General features: G+C 45.4%; 1 long non-coding RNA gene across 1 annotated transcript; it reads left to right on the top strand.

Moving 5' to 3' along the window:
• The first annotated feature begins 10479 nt into the window (after positions 1-10479).
• On the top strand, positions 10480-19457 carry LOC309342393. The gene is made up of 2 exons (XR_014156768.1): positions 10480-10694; positions 18982-19457. It is a non-coding gene; the product is annotated as an uncharacterized lncRNA (long non-coding RNA).
• The last annotated feature ends 1640 nt before the right edge of the window (positions 19458-21097 follow it).

The following is a 21097-nucleotide window of genomic DNA, read 5'->3' on the forward strand; positions in this document are numbered from 1 at the left end:
CCCAGTTCACCTTCTCCCTCTAGGCAGCAGTGTGAAATGGGGAGGGGAAAAGGAACAGAACTAGTGAATGGGTTACATTAGTGATAGCAGTGAAAGCGAGTGAGGTAGAACTTCTGCAGAACCCTTATCAGTAAGGCCAGTGTCATGTACGCTAGAGTGTGGCCTGACGTCGAAATGGGTAAGAACCAGGTTAGGAGGGTCCTAACGCTGCCCGCTAGAGTGAAAAACTGAAGGGATGGGTTTCTGTGCAGGCAGTTTGAAACGGGACCCAAAACCCCCCTTTTCTTCTTTCTCCAAAGGAGCATTTCTAAAATGCATTAACTTGAGCTGTTGAGCAAATGCATAACAAGAACACAGCTGTATAAACAAAGCTCTCTCCTTTATCAGTCACGGCAATGGATGACCTTGGCTGTTCCAGTGGAGTAGGGATGACATGTCTGGGTCTTATCTTACCACACTCTGACGCACAGACCTAGTCCGGGAACAGCGCCAGAGTGTGTTCTTGGAGTTGGTGACCTCTTGCTCCAAGATAAGAGTATAGGAACAGGAATACCCTTTTATGGTCAGAAGTACAGGAAGGAAAACCCTTTTATGGTTAAGAGTACCGGAGCAGGAACATCTGTGATGTCAACCTGCTGACGTGGCTGGATTCCTGGGGAAGGGGGGAGAGGGTGCCTGGAGGATATATATACTGCATGAAATCTCTCATTTCTTTGGACTTGCTGTGGACTGACCACGCAAGTGCCTTTCTGCTGCTCCAGAGAGCAGAAATAAAGAACTCTTTCTCTGAACCAACCCTCGGTGTTATTTGACTTCCTTCCTCCTGTCCAGGAGCAACGCAGAGCCCACCAATCGGTAAAGTCTAAGAAAGCTACAAAACAACTCCAAATAAGATGCATGTACAGCAACAACAACAACAACAACAACCCCTTTAAGTGTTTTCAAGAATTGTGGTAGGATGAAGAGATGGAGAAATGGCAGCAGGTGACTGGCTAGAGCAGGGGTTGGCAACCTAAGGCCCATGGGCCACAAGCCGGGGTCGTTTAACCGGTCCATGGACCCCCATCGCCTGCTCGGTCGGCTCCCGTGCGCCACGCTAAACCGGTGCAGAGCAGAGTGGGGACTGCCTTCCGTGATGCTGTCCGGCTTCCCATTGGCTGCAGGAAGTTCCTGCGACCAATGGGAAGCTGTGCACACCTCCTCCGCGCTGGAAGGAGAGCCAGAAATAGCGTTTGTGCATGTGTGCGCACTCCAGCCCACCGCGGCATCTGCGGGACCGTGAACCGGCTCAAGCCACAAAAACTTTGCCGACCCCTGGGCTAGAGGATAAACAGCCAAGTTGATGTATTTTTCCTATAGACAGTGTGCGTTAATATAACACTCTCGCAGACTCTTTTGGTCTCTGTTCTGTGATGTATTCAGTGGCATAGCTAGCCGCTCGGGTTCCTGGTGCAGGGGCGTGTCCTGCAGCCAGGGGCAGGGTGATCCGCGTCCATGGGGGCAGGACGAGCTGCCCATGGGGTCGGGGCAATCCACCCATGGGGTCGGGGTGAGCCTCTCCAACGCTCTCCGCCGCCTCCCACTCAGCTGTAGGGCAGCTGAGGGAAAGGCAGTAGGCAGACGTAAGTCCCACGCTGCTGTTTCAGGCAGCATGGAACCTGCAGGTGCTTAAGCCACCACGTCACTCCTTAAAAGTTTTGTGAGCCTGTGGCGTTCGTACAGAGCCCCTGGTCGTCTCACAGACTATTGACCCGTACACCAATAATCCGCTGCTACCAACCGGTCCTCTCTGGTAAGTCACTTAGTCTCAGTCAGGTTCTTAAGTTAACAAAGAAGAGTGTAGTTTATTGCAGACACAAATAAACTTAAACTGCATTCGAAACGTTGTTACTCTTTACCTTCTTAGTCTTATTTTTATCCTGTCTCTAACTCTTCTACCTCCCCTCACACAAGAACCAACTGCACTGTCTCTCTAATTCCAACTGTCTGCCAACTGCTTTCCCAACTGCCTTTTCCCAACCAACCAACTAACTAACTAACTAACTAAAACCAACCTTGGACTAAGCCCTTTTATAAACAGGTAGGCTCCGCCTCTGGCTTTTCAATTGGTCTACCTATTAACTCTTTCTCTCCCCCAGTACAGACATTTTCAAACAAAAGGGCAAACACCACAGAGCCCATTTTTGAAAAACCCATTTTGTCGCCCCTCCAGTGATGACATCTGGGGTGCACCACACACCACACACACCACACCCCCTTCCTCTGCCACTGAATGCATTACTGAATAGACATCTGACTAACTGGAAATATGGTTTGAGCCTCCACCTTGAATCCCCAAAGAGAATTTGCTTCAACAGGACGGAAGCACTGGAGTTCTGATGGAAATGGAGAAAAAACTCTGTCTGCCTTCTCTACACCATGCATCATTTTATAGGCCTCTAGAGTTACCTCTCCTTCTTTTCATTTCTTTTTTACCCTAGGGTAAAAATCCCCAAGGAGTTCGGCTCAACCTTTCTCAAATTGGTTGTCCTCCAGGTGTCACCGGAGTATAATTCCCGTGAGCCCCAGCCAGCAAGGCCAGTGGCCAGAGTTAATGGGGAGCTATAGCCCAGGAGGCTGCCTAGGTGGTCCCATTTAAGAGTGGTGGGTGGTGGCCTAATTTTTCGTAACTCATCTCAGTTCTTCTGGAGAGGCAAGCTCCTGTGCTCCACCCCACAATTTGGGAATCACTGTAGTAGAACAACTGTGAATGCTTAAAGACTGTAAGAGCAGGAGAGTACATGTGAACGATACATCAATATTCAAGCTTTGCCTTTCCAGGAGTTCCCCACCCCCACCCCTCTCTTTCTGACACATCAATCTCAAATGAAAAGATTGCCCAGATACAAAGAAATCAAGGAGAAATGGGACAATTGGGAGACATTAAAGCGAGTCATTTTCCCCTTCATTTTCACTGCATTTTTTTGCAACCCTTCAAAAGAAGTGAAAGACGTGACCTCACTGTGTTCATTTCCTTAGACAATGATTTTCCATTCAGATGGAGAGAATCTAGTATTTCTATTAAGCCTAAACAAAGTGCTAATATAATTCTTCAAGCAGTATATAAAAAATTCATTATCCCTTTGAAGGCCAAACAAGTTGGAGCGCCTGCAGAATAATGCACTGGATCTTACTTATGATCAGCATCTCTCCTGAATTGTGTGTGCTTCGTGCACAGATGGTATTTATTGACAACAAAACTTAAGGAAATGCCTGGCTGGTATTCAGTGTTTATTAAAGTGGACCCTGGAGGCATAAAAGCAGAGATCGCTGTCCTTTATAGGAGAGGAAAATGCCTTATTGCATACATTGCATAACATTAATTTTGTAAATCTGTTTCCTCAGATGCTGGGCCCCCAGAACGATTAGGATATATATTTTCATAATATAAGGAATACCACGTCAGGTTTCACTGCAATGTGATGGAACCCCTACTGTGCATGAAATGAAGGATCCCAAAGTCTATAGTAGTTTTCGGCAGTCGTATTCAGATGGCAAAATGAAATTAATCATCTCTGAAGGGGGTTGGCCTACAGCAGTTTCTCCGCGGTCGAAAACCGTAGCGTTTGCTACGTGGTCTAAAATGCATGTGCGACCCCTACATATTTTATGAGGGGTACTGGCATATATTTGTTTATTTTAAAAATCACATCCTCCTCTTCATCACAGGTGATCTCAAGGCAGGTGGCATTAAAATAAAAATAATATAAATGCATAAAATATAAATAAATGACTTAAAAAACAAAACAGTCTCACACCTAAATCACATAAGGCATTTGTACAGGTATTCTGAGTTAAAATTCATGTAATAGGGAGCACAATGGCTGAGCTGTATAAATCAATTAACTCTACTACATTTATAAAGGCAATTTATACACATCTACACCACTCATTTGGATGAAGGTATCGGTTTTCAACTGGCACCAAAAGCTGAACAAGGTTGGCACCAGGCACACCTTATGCAGGATAGTGCTCCATGATTGAGGTGCCACCACAGAGAAGGCCCTGTCTGAAGCCAAAGCGCATCAGGCTTTGCTCAGTACCCAAACAACAAGGGACTCTCAGGTACATCTTAAATTCCAAGCATGGAAATGTTCAAAATGTATTTTAAAAGCAGGTGGGAGACCCATGGCCATAGGTGCCAAATCCCTGGGGACCAAGCACCCAAAAAATTCCCCAGGAAGGGGCCAGGTACACACAAATTTCAGTGCCAGGGCCATGCACACTGCATGGCACCCACAGCCCCAGGCACCCATGGTAGCAGGGCCATGCTGACACTCCTACTTGTAGCCCAGGACTATCAGTGTAGCCCTCAGCCCTATAGAGGAAGAGAGAAAATGAATGGAAGAGAGTTAATTGATGGTGAATGGATGAAGGGGAGAGGGGAAGAAAAGCAGGAAGGAAGAAGTTCTACAGATTCCCACATCATCTTGCAATTTTTGTAAAATACAGATTTTTTTTTCAAAGTAATTGCATTTGTTAGAATGCACTTTTGCATGCTATTTTCACTAACGTGCATTTTTATACACATTACTTGGATGGAGAACTGCATTGCAAAATTCGGGTCAGAGGTATTTAGCATTGCAAAATCCGGGCACTGAAGTCAGGGTTAGGGCCCCACTCATTAGTCAACATAAAGTTGCCCTTCACACAACTAATGTTGAAACAGGGCTCACGTTTCCGGGCATAGTGCTCTTCCTCTTTGATAGACCAGGGCTAGGCATGGCAATTACCATGTAATTTTTGACTAGGCCTTCAAAAGAGGCATAAAACAGAAGAGCCGGTTAGTTGAGTCTCCTATTCAGAAAACACATAGCATTTTGTTGGTGTTATTTCATTTAACAAAAAGTAACCTTTATTGTTCATAAATGCATGTTTAAAAGCTAAGCACAGAGCTCTAGAACAGAGGTTGACCTAGAGAAACCACTGAGCATTGCTGTTTTATAGTGTTGTATCAGTGCAATTTATTTACTGTGAAATGCCCATCTTATTGAATATTTTTTCTGAGCTATTCATACAATGAAATGCAAGGCATCTTAATGAAAAAGCAGGATGCAATTGTCTCTATAAGGCAAAATGTTTCTTATAGGGACGATGTCAGTATGAAGGCAATAGTTATTTCATGGATAAATGGAATTTATGGGTTCATATAATGGTCAAGAGAATTGTCCAATAACCTATTCTTACATTGTCCTACCCCTTCAATTTACTACCATTGCTATCGTTCTTCTTTCTGCAAGGCATGCCGGAGATGTTGTTGACTTGGAGATTTCTTAACCTCCCTCTTCCAAAGTTCAACATTTATATATTTAAGGGGAAAGATCAGCAATGTCTTGCAATGGAGAGTTACTTCACCATTACTGTTCCAAGTATGTGTTAACAACCACCACTGAGATACTATCTAATATGGTATCCCTGGCACAATTCTGCCACATACTCTATCATACTTAGCAGCTTTCATCACATGATGATCAACCACCATGTGCATCTAACGGGTTGTTTTATCAGTAGCATACATGAGGGATAGGGGTTGCCAATCTGGCACCTGCGGGCATCATTCTGCCTTTCAGGACTTCCTATGGCACCCACAAAAGTAAATATCCCCTCAAAAATCCACAGCATATAAGAGACTGTTTGCTCTTTCTGATTGGTTCCACCCACTCCCTTATTTCACTGGATTCCAAGACTGAACAAATAAAAAGTTCAAAGAGTGAAGAAGAAGAAGAAGAAGAAGAAGAAGAAGAAGAAGAAGAAGAAGAACCACCACCACCACCTGGCTGGGTTTTCCCAGCCACTCTGGGCAGCTTTCAACAGAACATTAAAAACAGAATAAAACTTCAAACATTTTGCCTTCAGATGTCTTCTAAAAGTCAGATAGTTGTTTATTTCCTTGACATCTGGTGGGAGGACGTTCCACAGGGTGGGCGCCACTACCAAGAAGGCCCTCTGCCTCGTTCCCTGCAACCTCACTTCTCGCAGTGAGGGAACAGCCAGAAGGCCCTTGGAGCTGGACCTCAGTGTTTGGGCTGAACAATGGGGGTGGAGACGCTCCTTCAGGTTTTACTGTGATGTAAGTGCCTTTTTCTGTTCTTTCAGATTTGGCAAACATTTTGTATTATGCCCCCTCCCAGTCATTTATGTCACATTTTCATGGCAGCCATTTTATGTTATGCCACATCCTCCACGGCAGCCATTTTGTGACAGGTGGCCATGGCACTTCCTCAAAATTCCAAATGTGCTCCCTGGCCAATACATGTTGGTGACCCCTGCTGTAGCAAATAATACATCTGCTGGTATTCCAAAGATAAGGTAAAAGAAGAGAGAATGGGCTTACACAGTGGGCTAACACAGGGATTTTGTGAATATCCACTCAAAAAATGTACATCAATTTTATGCCTACATATAATGGTCATTGATCTAGCATCATAGTTTGCTGAGGGCGTTCGGGATTTCCTTTAAGAGAACGCTGTATGTCAGTACAATGCCTCAGCTCCCAGAGTTCCCCAGAGGGAAAGAATAACCATTAAATCATTTTAAGCCTCCAGTGTTAAAGCTTCCCCTTTGTAAAATAAATGGGTTTGAGGAGGGATTTAACGCAGGTCAGAGAGATGGTTTGATGGATAGACCTATAGGCATTGAGCTGGCTGGCCAGAAAGCCACCTTAAGTCTAATCTCCTGCTGCAAGAGTGAACCATTTACACATCTGAATGTGTACCACAAATCAGCCTACAGACTCCTGACCGCAATATGTGGCCAAAACATGCCTTGCTAAATTGAGTCCAAATCCTCAGGTGAACTTCTTTTTGCAGTCTCAGCCATGCAATGAAGTCCTAGCGAGTGCTTTTTGAAAGAGATGCAAGTTCCAAAGGGCATATATTGAGCATCACAAATACACATTTGGAACTCTGCAGCAGGAAAATTCAGAGCTAAAAAGGACTAGTACACACACACACACACCATGTCACTTAAAATCTCCCCTCTGGAAGTCACTTCCTTTACAAAAAGCAACCATCAGAACGTTGCAACACATATTTGCATTTATTAATGTGCCACATGGCCCTCATCTATCTGAAGTGCCGATCAGAAAGAGAAAATGAGTGTGGGATCCAGATATAGGGATTTTCACGGTTCCATCACACACAGCCTTACCAGCACAGACACTCAGCAAGAAGCTATCAACAGCTACCCAGTGCTACACATTCCTTTTATTCCTTGATGTAAGAATTTTCTCAATGGCAGCACAATTTAATCTCCTCAGATCCATGTCACCAGTTGCAGTCTTGTTACAACTCCACAGTCTCAGCTGCCAATAAAATGAAAATCCAGAGCTATAAGGCTCAGCAGTAATCACAAGTGGAATCAAAAAAGCAAATGATCACATTCACCATTCAGAGCTCTCCTACTTTGTGTGTGGGGGGTGTATCTTCCTATATAAATTAAAATGTAAGGCTGTTGTCATGCTGTAGTTCATGCACCTGCTGATTGGCAAAGGGGTGGAGGGAGTTGACACCCCTAGTGTATGTATATGAAATATGTGTATGAAATATTCCTTCTGATGCTTTATTTTTAAAAATTTCCTTTATTATCAATGTTCAACCTGTGTACAATGAAATTAACAGTCTCCCTCCCCTCCCCACAAACACTCAGTCTCATTGCACTCTGTGTGCTTGTCGCACAACACACCAACCCCGAAAGTCAGTTGAACTATATTATTTTCCATTCAGCAGCCTAACAGCCCACAGATAGAAACTGTTTTTTAGCCTGGTGGTACGACTGATTATACTTCTATATCTCCTGCCCGAGGGTAGAAGATTAAAGAGGGGCTGGCCAGGGTGTGAATCGTCCCTGAGAAGTTTTCTCGCTCTCCTAAGGCATCGATCCCTTGCGATGTCATCTAGCAGACTCAAGGGACAGCCCATGATATCATGTGCTGTGTTCACCACCCTCTGTAAAGACTTTCTGTCCGCGGCTGTCAAGCCAACGTACCACACTGTGATACAATATGAGAGGACACTTTCTATTGTGGACCGGTAGAAGGAGGTCATCAAATGTCGTTTAACATTGTTCTTTCGCAAGACCCTGGGAAAATGGAGTCTCTGTTGGGCCTTCCTAACCACCCGAGTTATATTGTTTTTCCAAGTGAGGTCTTCACTAAGGTAAACTCCCAGGAATTTAAAGAAAGAGACTTTCGCCACCACCCCCCCAATATACAACGGGGCTAGTTCCCCTCTCTTCCTCCGAAAGTCCAACACCATCTCCTTTGTCTTGCTAATATTTAGGTGCAAGTTATTCTCTAAGCACCATGTAGATACTTTTTGAACCTCCCCCCCTGTACGCTGATTCATCTCCACCTATAATTAGACCCATTATGGTAGTATCATCTGCAAACTTAATAATTACAGTGGATGGATCAGATGAAATACAGTCATATGTATACAATGAGTACAGGTAGGGACTCAGCACACATCCCTGTGGGATGCCAGTTCTGAGCTTCAGGGAGGTAGATGTAACAGACCCAATTTAGATATATTCTATCCATTGGTTTCCAATCATTGCAGGCTATACTGGTCAAAATACATTATTGTCAGGCCCTCCTGACAACCTTTCTACTGTGTAAAGTTCATTGATGATGATTTGTGATCATGGTAGTATCAGGAAAGTTATATATGATTCCACTTTCAATACTGTTTACATCTGCAAATGTTTCAGGGTGGACATACAGTACTGCTTTGTTTCTAGTCAGTGTATGTATCATAACTTCCAGGTGAGACTTCCTGTAAAGTGTGTTCTCCCTCATGGAGAGCACAGGTTGCAGGCGGGGCTGACAAGACACCTCACTGTTACTAGGCAAATGGTTTGGCCATCCTTTAAGCAGGGGCAGGCTGTTACTGGTGAAATCTAGATGTTGCCATTTGTTGATTGACAGCCCTATTTGTACAATGCTTGCAGCGAGGAACTTCCTCTTTTGCTGCTTACTTCGGATCACCCGCCCTCCCTTCCCTAATGTTAGGCTGTTTGCTTGACCTTGCTATGCCTGTCATGGGGTCATCTGCTTTGGGGCAGGGGCCTGGTAGGAATTTTGTCCATTTGGCTGATTAGTGTGTGCCACTTGGTTTTTGCCTACTGCGTAGCAAATCGTCACAACTTGTAAGGTTGCGGTTAGGCATTGGTCTTGGAATTGGTTGGTGGAGGGGTATGGATTCGGCTGTGCCTGCCCCTCCAAAATGCTGCTGAAGCTGCTGCTTCAAGGGTTTTCCATTAAAGGAACCCAGGGGCTCCCCATGCTTTTGTCCGAAACCCCCTGGCAAGGGGCTAGGGCCACGCAAGCTCCTGGGAGCATTCTGGGGAGAGGTGAGGCATGGTCCCCAGTCCCGTCTCTCTCCCCAGGTGACTTACCCTTGCTGACTTCGCGGGCGGTGCGAATGTCAGAGCTGTCCCCGGGCGGGGTCAGTTAGTGCTACCAATGCCTAAGCAACCACTCACCTTGCTGTAATTTGAATAAAGTTGTGGCCAAAATTATGCCAAAAACCTTAAACAAAATTAAGTGTCAATTGTGTTTTTCTTTGGGGGGGGGTGTCTTGGGGACCTCGATGTGCAACTTTTTATGTCACAAGTGTTCAAGGGGTTGTTGTTTTTTTGTCCCACATTTGTTGTGTTATAGTAGAAGATAGCCCCTTCAGATGACATTATTGGATATTGATGTGTAGACAGTATAAATCTATCACTAATGCACTGCTGTTGTGTCAATACACACAATATTGTGTCGATATTACACAATACACAGACAAACCACCACTCTTGCAGGCTCCCAGCACTTTTTCTGGTGCAATTCTTTTCTCCCACATCCCACACAGAATGGTCAGAGGCAAATCTGCAGCATAGACAGGCTATCTCTGAGAGATTTCACCACTTCTGTAGGGTTACCATGAACATACGATCTCTGTGATATTCCCCCCCCCCAATAAACCACTTGTTCCTCTTGGTGAACAGAAATAAACTTCTCTAAAGTGACTGAGGAAAGTTATTCCATGACTAAAAAGGAAGTAGAAAGGATTAGTGGACTGGTTTCCTGTTGGTAGTAGACTGAGGTCCTATGTCTTCCAGAACACCCAACAGGTTTGATCTCTGAATTTATCACAGCAAAAAGGATGCTTCTCAAATTCTTCATAGGCTCTGAGTCAGAAGGGACAGCATCTGAGTTCTGAATGTACTGAATCTTCTTCATGTGCTACTCATGTGTAGTGGGAGATCATGGTCAAAAGGACTGTGGAATCTGATGTGTTCATCCAGCTTATCCCTTTGTATGGGCCTCTTGAAGATCTACTGAGTGAATTGTTTTTTTATATATAGCACTTTGTCCAATCTACTGCTCTTTTAAATGTCTCCAGTGAGAGGGGGGAAACATTTTCTCACTACTTGCTGGGAAGGGAAAGTGTGTCAGCTTTAAACTAATAAATGTCTGGGTTTGAGCTGTGACATTTACAAGTCGCCTGTTCCTCTGTGCAGAGCACTCGGGCTGACGGCATACATTTGAAATCCGTGTCTTAATTGTCATGCCATTCTCCCCGCAGATTTGTCAGGAAGCTTTCTGATGAGATGCCAGGCAGACAAGACCACTAGGACATAAAAGCAGCGTGTCGATTTTGACAACGGGGGTAGGTGGGTGCGAGGGAAGGGGCGCAATACTAAGTCTCCTGAGCAGGGATGGTGACTCAGCATATAATGTCATTTCAAAAGGTCTATCTGACATTTGCTTCCTTGAGGGACGACTGGCTTTCTTATCATGCATGTGTGAAAAAGGAAAACAATGGTGGAGAGTCCTTCCATTTAATAGGTTTGTGTATCACACCAGACAGTTTTGGGTGGCGTACACAAAAAGCAAAGAAATGACGCCAAATAGAAAAAGGGTGAGGCGAAGTGTAAGAATACAGTGGTACCTCGGGTTAAGTACTTAATTTGTTCCGGAGGTCCATACCTGAAACTGTTCTTAACCTGAAGCACCACTTTAGCTAATGGGGCCTCCTGCTGCACCCACGCTGCCGGAGCCCGATTTCTGTTCTTATCCTGAAGCAAAGTTCTTAACGTGAAGCACTATTTCTAGATTAGCGGAGTGTGTAACCTGAAGCGTATGTAACCTGAAGCGTATGTAACCCGAGGTACCACTGTAATAGTTTTTCCACATTATGAAGGAGAAAAATGTCCTCAAATAAGATAATATCTTGATGATAATAGTTTAAGAGCCAGGAACCTCTTTGCTCAGCTGGAGATCCAGTGGATCATAACTCCACTCATCCTAGCTGATTTAGCCTTAGGATAGTACCCATATTCATGGCTGCTCATTTTACTTGGTCTGCTATGAGCAGGACTAATATCAGAGGCAGCTCATAGTAGCTATGATTTCCCTTTCCTTCCCTTTTACTTATTTCCTACATTTCCCTTTCAATCCAATTTGCAGATCTTATCTTTAAAACACTGAAAGGTGGGATAGGCATGGATTTGCACCACTAAGACTGAATAAGCAAAATGTTTATCATTAGAAACTTCTGTCTAATTCATCCTTTGCATAATTTAAATGTCACTTCCGATGCCAGATTTGTTTAGCGCATGTTGGGGCATACCAATTTTATTTAATCTCAAAACAGCTGTGGAAAGCAATCTGGCTTGATTATTTTTTAATTTTTTATTATTATGAACCAATATCAGGTGCCTTAAAATGCAACTCTTTTGTTTGGGATAAGTTTTTAATTTACTTAGCATAAGAGAGACTTCTGCACAAAAATAATCTGCAGTTTGAGCCATTGTACTTATTAGCTACATTTACATACAGAGATGGATTTCTGTTTTGGTCCTGTAATATATTTGTGGGCAGATACAGGACATTGCGGTGTCTGAGCCAGAAAACCCAGATGGCACTCTCTACCCACCATGGTGGCAAAAAAACATCTTGATAAGCCAAAGCACGGATCATTTGTTTTTCCTTAATAGCACCAAAACATTTACCCATGAGTAGGCTGATTAAATAAGAACCTAAGAAGAGGCTGTTGAAACAAGTCAATGGCCTTTCTAGTCCAGCATCGTGTTCCCACAGTGCCCAACCAGAGACCAGTGAGCGGCAATCGGGACATGAGCAAAACTGCACTCTGCCCACCTCTAATTCCCAGTGACTGGTATTAAGAGAGGTATGAAGACAGTATAGGTAGAACATAGTCATTGCCAAGGAGCTGACAAGCAAGCCAGGTCAACCACAGGGCAGGCACGTACACAGGATGCGTGAAACACGATTAACTTGTTATTAACAGAAAATAACAACACAGTAGAGTCCTCTGGTCTGTCTTAAGCCAGCTGAGATGTTGCTGAAGACTACTAGCTCCGTCCTTCCCCCTCTAGCCTTCCACTTTAGATCCCTCCCAAGCGGATGAAGGACGCATCAAGTGGGTGAGCTCCTCATCTGGCCAGCGTAGGACTTTCCTCAGACAGGATGCCAGAGGGGGGAGGAGAGCCAGCAGGCCTTGGGACTGTGCTGCTGCTGTGTAGAAGGAGCAATATCTGACTCCTCCTTGTCTGAGTCTGCACTCACTCTGTAACTCTCAGCTTCTAATCGTGTCCTAGAAGGCCCTCTTTCTCCTGATCTTCCTTGATCACTCAATCCCCCTGCTTCTAGCACCTCCCAGCTCATCCCTTCTGCAGACTGGTCTTCAGTGTCCCACCACCAGGATCCAGGATCTAAGTCGTCATCTTCTGTGCCCTCCCTGGGGAGCTCCTGGGCAGGCACCTCCTGGGCAGGTACCTCATCCAGCCAGTCCCTGACAGCCATCAAGGCTAGTAGCCACTAGTGGTCTTATCCTCAGTGATGCCTTATCCTTAAACAACTCAGGACCACAATACCCCAAAGACTGCTTTTCCCCACGTGAACCAACCCAGACCCTGCGATCATCACCTGAGGCCCTTCTTCATGTGCCTCTTCTACAAGAGATCTGGAAGGAAGCAACATGAGAATGGGTTTGCCTGGTGCCTTGGTTACATCTGGCAAATGGCAACGCTAGTGATGGTGGGATGTTCAACCATAGTGTGATGTTGAATTCCACCTCTTCTGTTTATTTCCAGCTGTGGGGGGGTCTTTCTGGGCACTTCAGCAAATACAGAGGCAGGGCTAGTGTGGCAGCACTATCCATTCAGGCCCCGTACAATCCCAGCTGGCTATGAACTTTCCAAGTACATTTGAGGCAACTTGAGCGGGAAAGAGAGACCCCAGATTGAATGACCTTATAGCGGTGTCAATAATTGGAGGGCAGTGACTCGGTCAGAGCTAGTCCATCTGGCATGGAACTAGAGGCCTAGCCTGGAACAACATGTCAGCGCTATTACAGATCGGTAAGTAATGGCAGGTTTATTGGCCTTGTAAGCGAGCAAACCCCATTGCCATGGCAACCAGAAAGAATAGGTATGAAACAGGCCAGCAGCAAGGAAGAGGGGAGTGGAGCTAAGGCAGAATTTAACGTTTTTATGAAGACACATTGCAGCTTGCTTTTCCATCCCATCAACAGAACCTTCAAATCAACCAGCAATCACAAGCATAAGATTAAATCTGAGCTGAAAAAAGTCAACAAAAATTAATTGAGGCTGGACAAGTGTGAAATGGACCCCCACGCCCACCCCAAAACAGGGGAAATTAATTTTCTTAAATTTTCAGGGTGCTTCTTGCCTAACCTCATCTTATGAGATAGACAAAGGGTTTACTTTTTTTCCATTGCTTTCTTAAGATTCTCATGCCTCAACTTAAGGCTGACCATACCTCCTGGAATGCATTTGGAGCAAATGGCAATATCATGCCACATTGCATTGTGTCGCTCCCAAGGCCTGCGGAAAGTGGCGAGAGGTTCTTTCCAATCAAAAATAGTAGGGAGGGAAAGGTGAAGTTTCATCAATGGCAAACAAAATGACCACCTCAAACGCCGAACCTTCTCCAACGCAACAATTTCCTTTTTGAGGTGAAGCAACCAGAACTGTGGCGTCTCCGTGTGCTGCGCTGGCTCGCCAGATGCAGCTTGTCACACTAGCCACGTGACCCGGAAGTGTCTGTGACCCGGACAGCGCTGGCCCCCAGTGGCGTAGCGTGGGGGGTGCAGGGGGGGCCGGCCGCACCGGGCGCAACATCTGGGGTTAGGGCAAATCCACGGGTTAGGGGGCGCTAATCCACGGGTTAGGGGGCGCAAATTACTTGCCTTGCCCCGGGTGCTGACAACCCACGCTACGCCACTGCTGGCCCCCAGCCTCTTAAGCGAGATGGGCGCGCAACCCCAGAGTCAGACACGACTGGCCTGTACGGGCAGGGGTACCTTTACCTTTACCTTTTTAACCAGAACTGTACGCAGATTCCAGATGTGCTCGCTCGATAGTTTTGTATAACAGCACTATGATATGGACATTTTTATCATCAGTTCCTTTCTTAATGACCCCAAGCTTGGTATACTACCCAGGACAGGATGGGGTTGTATAGAGTTGTGAAGGCAGCAGAGAGCATTGTTGGCTGCCCACTCTCCACCTTAGAGCAGATTTATGCCACGAGGTGCCATAGGAAGGCACTGGACATAGTAAAAGATCCATCACATCCTGGTCACTGTCTCTTCGAGCTCCTGCCGTCGGGACGGAGATACAGGACGATGAAGACAAGAACGAGCCGTCTCAAGAACAGCTTCTTCTCCAGAGCGATCTCGGCCCTGAATGGGAAACCTGGACTTTGAAAGTTATCTAATCTTCCTTGCTGTATTATATTGTATTGTTTTAATTAGTGTTTTTATAGCTGTTCTGATTTTGTGTGGAGTGCCCTACCTGGGTGGATGGAGCAGCCAAGTAAATTTTGTTGTCCCTGAGAGGGGGCAATGACAATAAAGATATTATTATTGTTATTATTATTATTATTATTATTAGCCTGTTTCACTATGCTGACATCTTCACTGATCGATCCACTATGATCCCTAAGTCTTGTTCCTGCTCATTCACAGCCTGTTGAGACCCCATGAGCATGTATGTAAAATTAAGATTTTTTTTTTGCCTTTGTTACAAATATGTGTATTGGATATACAGTGAAAACAAAATAAAAAAATTCCTTCCAGTAGCACCTTAAAGACCAACTAAGTTAGTTCTTGGTATGAGCTTTCGTGTGCATGCACACTTCTTCAGATACACTGAAACAGAAGTCACCAGACCCTTCTATATAGTGAGAAGGTGGGGAGGGGTATTACTCAGAAGGGTGGTGGGAATGGGTGATTGGCAGATAGCTGTGATGAGCCTGTTGACGACTCTTAACGACTGCAATAGGTCTTGCAGGAAAAAGCAAGGGGTGAGAAGGTGAAAAATGGCTTTGTCATGTATAATGAGATAAGAATCCAATGTCTTTGTTCAGACCAGGTCTCTCCATGGTTTTGAGTTTGGTAATAAGTTGCAATTCAGCAGCTTCTCTTTCCAGTCTATTTCTGAAATTCCTGGTGACTTCTGTTTCAGTGTATCTGAAGAAGTGTGCATGCACACTAAAGCTCATACCAAGAACTAACTTAGTTGGTCTTTAAGGTGCTACTGGAAGGATTTTTTTTATTTTGTTTTGACTATGGCAGACCAACACGGCTACCTATCTGTAACTGGATATACAGTGGACGCTTGGGTTGTGAACGTGATCCGTGCGGGATGCATGTTCGCAACCCACAGCATTCACAACATGAAGTGTCTGTAACCCGAGGTATGACTGTATAGGACATGTATATAATGATATGGATATTATAGAAGTATTTAAAATCAAAGTTGCTGTCTATGCTTAGAGTCAGAAATGCTTGTCCAAAGCAGTGCAGGTGAGCAGCCGGAACCTTGCCCTCAGCAACAGGAGATTAATAACTGACCAGATAAGAGGAAAACAGATTGAATTGTAATAATAAGGGTTAACACAAACAAGGAGAATTGCCAAAGACAAGTCTGGGAGGGAAGGGTAACGGAATGTGCAAGTCGAATACCTGCTGGAAAGGAATGATTGAGGATGACACCTTGATAAGATAAATGGAGTTTCTAAGTGGAAAATGACTCCAACTATGGGATGTCCAATTGGAAGGCCAGGTAGGGTGTCCACGAGCTGTTCACACATTGCTGTAGGCAATAATGTTGCATAAATGATACAGGCACAAGGATTTCATGTATTTACCTGACAGAAAAAGAGCATATAAGAAGAGCTGGAGGGCATGTACCGTTGTCAGGCCATGCTTGTGGCAATAGCTTCAATGGCTGACAAGGACGTGGGTGGCACTGTGGTCTAAACTACTGAGCCTCTTGGGCTTGCCAGTCAGAAGGTTCGTGGTTCGAATCCCTGCGGCGAGGTGAGCTATCGTTGCTTGGTCCCAGCTCCTGCTAACCTAGCAATTCGTAAGCACACCAGTGAAAGTAGATAAATAGGTACCACTGCGGTGGGAAGGTAAACGGCATTTCCGTGCACTCTGCTTTCCATGATGGTGTTTTGTGCTCCAGAAGCGGTTTAGTCATGCTGGCCACATGGCCTGGAAACCTGTCTGAGGACAAACACAGGCTCCCTCACCCTGAAAGCAAGATGAGCATTGCACCACATAGACCTTTGACTGGACTTAACCGTCCAGGGGTCCTTTACCTTCTTCTTCTTCTTATTATTTTATTTATTTCTTTTTTTACGATGGCTGACCATTCAGCACTGTCTTAATGATTAATAAATCTCTGTTGAGCCTACCTTGTGTACCTGACTCCTCTTTCCTTAGAGGCCTTCAGCAGTCTACTCCAAGGAAGGAATCCTAGGAATTTTCCTAACAGCCTTGAAATGCATCACTTTGCACTTGTTTACATTGCATTTGACACTTTAGCATCCCGTCTCAATGCAGCTTTGTCCCTCTCTTCACTACTAGTATAGACACCACTTTTGTTTCCTACTTGAGCAGAGGTTGTAGGAAAGGGGCAGCCCACAGTGCAATGTAGAGGCAGGGGCGAAGGAAGGCATCATGACACCTGGGGCGAGTGTCACTACATAGGGCACATGTGCGGCATCGCTACGTATGGCGCATGCACCGTACGTAGCGACGCTGCACATGCGCTGTACATAGCGGTTTGCCGGTGGTGCCTCTCCGGTGCCGTACGGACGGTGCTGGGATCCTCTGTTCGCAGCTGTAGTGGCGATGGAGGGATCCCGGCACCATCCATACAGTGCTGGAGCGGCGGCGCCAGCAGACCGCTATACAGCGCATGTGCGGCGTCACTACGTACAGTGCATGCTTGTGATGCCACACATGTGCTACATTTAACGGTTTGCCGCTGGCGCTAGAATCCTCTGCTCACAGCTGCAGCCATGAATGGAGGATCCTTCACGTGTGGCGGCGCGATGGGAGCTCGTGCCACCGCGAGCCCCCGCAGGGTGACTTCTTGTCACCCTTGCAGACATGGCACCCGGGGCACACTGCCCCCCGCCCCCCATTGTGACCCCACTGTGTAGAGGCCTTCTAGTTACCGGCCTTAGCACAGCAGCTTTTGTCCACAACAGGGGAAAATTCATGAACAAATGCCGGCTGTAATCATTGTTGTTGCTCCCTGCAATAAAGCAATACAAGAACTAAGGGAAAAGCCATTGAATGCCAAGAGATAACGCCAATACAATGTACATTTGCAGTTGCCTTCTGAAATATGCCTACCATTTTAATGCTCAGGAATAGGTTGTAGTTCTCTCTGAGGCAAAGCTATCGTCATTTATACCCTGCCTAAATCAAGGGCGGTCCAGCAACTATTTATGTTATATTCTCCGGTGGTTTATGCTGTATGTGCTACATCAGGGTTGCAATTTAAAATTCTGGGCTCATGCCAAAGGGGGAAGCAAGTTAAAAGCTTTGCTGAGAGCCCATGGGGTGTTCTCTAGATCTCAAGAAAGACCAACAAATCAGAGAGTGACCCCTCCCTCCATTGCCTTGCCCTTAATAAACAGGCAGATCAATTCAGCCCATTGAACAAAATTTAGGGTGGATACACACCATCTCTTTAAGTGGTGGAGGAATCATGATCCTGCCTTTTCAGATGTTGAGCAGTTGCGTTTGACACTCCATCAATATTATAGCTTGCTCAATTTTTTATTTTTTAAGGGCTCAGGATAGTGACATATATGCATCTCTGCTTGTTGGTGCAATGACTCATGGAGTTGTATTACAGTTGCATCATAATGATAATAATAATAATAATAATAATAATAATAATAATAATAATACCTATTCTTGCATGCTGCACCTGATCACTTCTGCCTCCCCCCATCCCAGACCTCTAGCTAGTCCTGGGAGCTGGGAGGGAGTCCACCTCTTGGACACAGTACTCATGACTCTCAACTCAAGGAAACCTGAAGGTTTTGTTTAAGAAATCAGAGCATGGTTATATAGTATAGGACACATGATTCATAAGACTGCCCAAGCTCTAAGAAGTAGCTAAGCCATTGGCCCAACATCTGACCTACCCCTACCGCTCCACTTGTGTGGAGTGTGGCAGGACCAGTCAGTTGCATAGTTCTCACACCTAGTGAGATCATATAATCATAGAGTTGGAAGAGACCGCAAGGGTCATCTAGTCCAACCCCCTGCAATTCAATAATCTCAACTAAAGCATCCATGACAGATGGCTGTGCTTGCAAGTGTGCAGTCCTATGGGTGTGCACCAGTGCAGACAAAGACATGTCCTTGAGACCTGAGTCCAGCACTCTAACTCTCATTCCACTTCCAGTTTGGCTGGCCCTACTGGTTTGCCACTGGCCTTATATTGGGTACCATGGAAACCTCACTCTCAGAGGGCAGGATGGAGACTAACTCAGACAGCTCCCCCTCCATTCCTGTGCAGTGCAGTGGGACCCTCTCCTAAGTCACTGGTCAAGCTCTCCTCACACCCAACTTCTTGTTCCTCTTCCTCTGACAGATCTTGCCATCTCCTTCCCATCATGGTTAGTGCCACAGGACCTGCAACAGCCAGAACCCTCCATCATCATTTAGGAGGAGAACATTTGATCTCCCCAGGACTGCTGCAACACCATTAGACTACAGCAGGCAGGAGATGGCTAGCAGTGACCCACTCATGGGCATCAGGAATGGGTGTGTGGACTTTATGGTGACAAGAGGAGGCAGAAGGAGGAGGCAAACTAATAGAGCTAATTGGGCATTCTCTACTGGGCTGCTCAAGTCTGCCTCTCTGGTGGTGTCTTACCTTTGGACCATCAATGTAAAAATCTCTCCTCTATGGTGATCCTGGAGGCAAAGACATTTTGTCACCAGGTAGACCAGCTGTCATTTTCTGTATTTCTGTTCCCTGAGGTCTGCGATATATCAGATTTTCCAGTATTTTGTGTCTCAAAGCCTTGATTGACTAACACGTGTATAAAATCCTCCCCAAATTAACTCTGGCTCACCAGATCTTGTTGGACTCCATCGCCCCCATGCAGCAGGAGAGTGATGATGGGAGTGTTCGTCTTGCAATATCTTGAGGGTCACAGGTTTACCAGGGCATAATGGGAAATGTTAAATGGAGGTTTGTAGTTAGTTCCTTACCATCTGGAGACCAGAGTCAGGTCAAAGCATCAACTCCGTAGCTGCCTGGGCTGATGAAAGCTACTATATGTGTCTGATGAACTGGGGTCAGCTTGATGGGTCTACACCTAGTACAAAGCAGCCCTGAAAAAACTAGCTGCCTGTAACAATGTCTTCTCATGCTCCAAGCACATGATGGAAGACGAAGAAGGTCAGGTGTAAATAAATAAACAAACACTCCCCCAAATACTAAACAATACTTTTGTGGAAGGAACATCACACTCATTCCAGCACTCCTGGCCCCAAGACGAAAAGCTGCTAATTAAAATGCTTAGCAAGTTTAAACAGCTTTTATTCACTTATTGATCATTCATATTCATTGTTACCTCCCTGCTCACAAGCAGGGGTAGAAATATCAATATCCCCCACACATGCACCTCTTTTTGTGTGTACAAGGTGGTAATAAATTCACTTGCTAAGTAATGCGTTCAAATTAATACAAAATAAATCAGCGCCTTCACTATAAACACAGCCTTTCTCCCTTTGCAAGCTCGAGGAATGGGAAAAGAGAAGGCACAATATATTATGCGGGGCTTTATTAGCGAGGTAATTCATTTCTATAGCACTCTTCAATGGACAGGGATTTGGTTTTTACTTCTTTTCATTTACTATAACAATAATCTCGTGAGGCAAGGTGAGAGGAAGAGACAGTGGGCCGGTTCCCATAACAATCTAAGTCAACGACAGGCTTAGTGTGACAACACAAGGGTGCAGGGTTAAACTATGGCATTCATCCACGCAAGAGGTGGGGTTAGCCACCAACTTGGGTGGCTTTGAAAGAGGACTGGGCAAATTCACAGAGGATGAGGCTAAAAATGGCTACCAGTCATTGTACAGAGGTGGTTTTAGGGTAGTGTGACCGGTTCGGTTGCACTGCGCTGCAGGGGTTGCCACAACAATGCTGTAGAACGGAGCATGAAAGGCAGGGGGCACCAAATTTTAGCCTTGCACCGCTTCAATTTGAGAGCCCAAAGTCTGCTTCTGTGTTGTGAATATACGCTGCCACCATTTTTGGTAGCAGTGTGTCCCTGAACACCAGCTGCTGGGAACTGCAAACAGGGAGAGTGCTGTTACATGGGTACAGTGGTACCTCAGGTTAAGTACTTAATTCGTTCCGGAGGTCCGTTCTTAACCTGGAACTGTTCTTAACATGAAGCACCACTCTAGCTAATGGGGCCTGCTGCTGCTGCCGCGCCGCTGGAGCACAATTTCTGTTTTCATCCTAAAGCAAAGTTCTTAACCCGAGGTACTATTTCTGGGTTAGCGGAGTCTGTAACCTGAAGCGTTTGTAACCTGAAGCATATATAACCTGAGGTACCTTTGTATCTGGTTGGGCACTGTGAGAACTAGTCTTGGCAAAGCAGAAGTCACCAATCATTCACACACACACACACACACACACACACACACCAGTCAGATATTAGCACTGTTTGCGTGGGAGCCATATGGCC

The sequence above is a fragment of the Podarcis erhardii genome, assembly GCF_964252035.2.
Source record: "Podarcis erhardii genome assembly, chromosome: 5".
In the NCBI taxonomy this organism is placed as follows: domain Eukaryota; kingdom Metazoa; phylum Chordata; class Lepidosauria; order Squamata; family Lacertidae; genus Podarcis; species Podarcis erhardii.